The sequence below is a fragment of the Cynoglossus semilaevis genome, chromosome 11, assembly GCF_000523025.1.
Source record: "Cynoglossus semilaevis isolate Cse_v1.0 chromosome 11, Cse_v1.0, whole genome shotgun sequence".
Taxonomy (NCBI): Eukaryota; Metazoa; Chordata; class Actinopteri; order Pleuronectiformes; family Cynoglossidae; genus Cynoglossus; species Cynoglossus semilaevis.
This window is the reverse complement of record NC_024317.1, coordinates 119,497-122,064: the sequence shown is the minus strand read 5'-3', so window position 1 is coordinate 122,064 and position 2,568 is coordinate 119,497. Positions and strand designations below refer to the sequence as shown.

The window sequence follows — 2,568 nt, the reverse complement described above, 5'->3', positions numbered from 1 at the left end:
GTCAGTGAGACTGTCAGTGAGTCTGTCAGTGAGACTGTCAGTGAATCTGTCATCTACAGCAGGTGAAACATGAGAGAATGGCTTTGTTTCCACACAATCACCTGTTGTTGTCATGTTGTTTTAGTGCAGTAACCAGATAAGTCCTGTGTGTGTGTGTGTGTGTGTGTGTGTGTGTGTGTCGTCCCAACACACCCTGAAACCTGATAATGTGTGAAATTAAACCGTTTACTGCCTGGGGCCAATCACATCAGTGTCACTGTGTCAACAGAGCCTGTGATGGTGTTGACCTTTGACCTCTGGCTGCTGCAGCATTGCTCCTCCTCCTGATAATCGTTCCTTTATGTATTTGCTGTATGAGTTCTGAAGATTGGCCGTTGTTCAGGTCAGACAGCAGGAAGGTTTGACTCCCATCAGTCACTGCTGTGTTTGTGTGGTAGTACAGCGGTACCAGACTGGTCACCCGGCCCAGCCAGGGTTGGTATACAGACACACCTATTCCCTGGAGAAGCCCAGACCTGTTCAGTGGCACAGACACATGACACCACAGGAAGTGAAGTAGGTCTGCCAGCACCTGCACTGACGGATCAGACCAACAAATAAACAGGAAGTCACATGGTCTGTGGATCACTTCCTCAGGGCTGAGTTTGCGTTGGTTAAAAAAACAAACAAACTGCGTTTCATTTCAGGTCTTTACACAGGACTTACTGCACAGTACTATTTATACTCCAGAAGTATACAGTACTACAGTGGTCTGTCGTCAGTGATTCTGCCCTTTGCCTGTATTTTCACCCATCACCTTTCCTACTGTTGGTCTTAATAATCAACCCTGAGCTGTAATATTTTCTCATTTGTGTTTTGTTTTCAAATAGATAATTAAACTATGTAATTGTATAATAAACATATTTTTTTTGGCAAATTGACTTGATTTCTATTTGATTATTATAAATATCTCTGCATGTAAGACCGTGTGACGTGTGAAGTACTTACTGTAACACCAGTGCTGTGGTTCTCAAATTATGGTAACTCTACTATAGGTATAACTATAGTGAGATCCTGTGGGAACATGTGGTGGAATTACTGCTTTATTGAAGTACTGCTAGTACTCCTGTTAAACCTGGTCTTGGCTGTGAAATGTCACATTGTCTTCTTTGTTCACTGGGCTCAGAAAAACTCTGCCACTTGGTTTTTATGATGGTTCTCCAGTACGGCTGGTACTTTAGGAGACAAGTATTTCCCTGTGTGACAATCAAGGTAAAATGTTTGCTAACCAACTACATGGTCTAATGCTATGCCATAATAGCAGACTGTCCAGCACTAGGAAAAGCCAGAGGCTTAATAAAACTCTCTTAAATCCTATATTGCCCCCTAATGAGTGGGTTTTTATGACAAACTGAGTGTCCAGTGCTCCCCCTACCTGTCAACTGTCAGGTCTGGGAATTATAGTCAAAAATGTCATCAAAATGCATTGTTTTATGTAAAACGGCATCAATAATGTTTGATGGCCCCTCGGCCTGTGTTGGTCACCCAGTGGAAATAATTTCCATGGGCCCCCAAATCCCTAGCAGCACCCCTGTCTCTATGGCTGTAGTTTAGAGCGACGTGTGTGTAAATGTTGAAGTGAAATCCTCCTCTGTGTAGATGCAGTACATTCTAAAGACTCCAAAGCCACAGATGAGTTTATTTCTCTTTGTGTCCGTTCACACTGTAACGTTGTCGTCCTGTGGTCTCGGAAGCCATTTTCATTTTTGACTTCAAAACTGTGTTGTGTCAGATTTACAATGACAAGTCATGTGCATTGAGTGCTGTTTTCTGAGCCCTTCATCGTGTTACTGGCGTCACCACACCCAGCTCATTATATCCTCTGTCAGTTGCCCAGAGGAAGATCCTTGTTTTTCTTTCCACACAAACCATGCTGTGTTATGACAGTCAAATTCCCACTCTGTTCATCTATAATTACCAAAGTCGTTTTCCTTTTCCTATCCCACTTGTTTGCTGCTTTTTTCCATCACTCTTTTTTTACTGAGGTCTATAGTTGTGTGTAGTTTTTTTTCGGCACCAGAGGGCAGAAGAGAACCACTTTTGAAAAGCGCAAAACTCAACGAGTCTTGTGAAACTTTACTGATTTGCTGATATCACAAGAGTCGGCAACATGAATCTTAGCCGGGGTACTTTGTAAGTACACATTTGTTACTTAGATGTAATACAGTATTTTACACCACAGCTGTACGGCCTAGTCAGATGCACTGTTAAAATACAACACGATCAATCAGGATTCACTCATCACTATTTCAAGTTTAAAAGTCTTTTTTCAGCTCCATAGTTTAGACAACGGTGCTCTTTATTTATACGGGTTTTTTGGTCTCCTTCTGAATTCAAGTGTTGGCTGAGGCCGCGGACTAACGTCCTAATGTTTTCTGAACATAATATTATGCCGAGTTTAAATTAACACATTAACAGATGCTATGACTGAGAAAAGCTCTTGTTGATTGTAATTTAAACTACGATGTTTGATTTGAAGCTGTAGTATCACATCATTGTCCATGGCAGTCAACCTCATGCAGCTTTACT

General features: G+C 41.8%; 1 protein-coding gene across 1 annotated transcript in view; it reads left to right on the top strand.

Annotated features, from left to right (window-relative positions):
* vgll4b (vestigial-like family member 4b) overlaps window positions 1–2,568 on the top strand; it is a 21,185-nt gene that overhangs the window by 6,529 nt on the left and 12,088 nt on the right. The window lies entirely within an intron of this gene.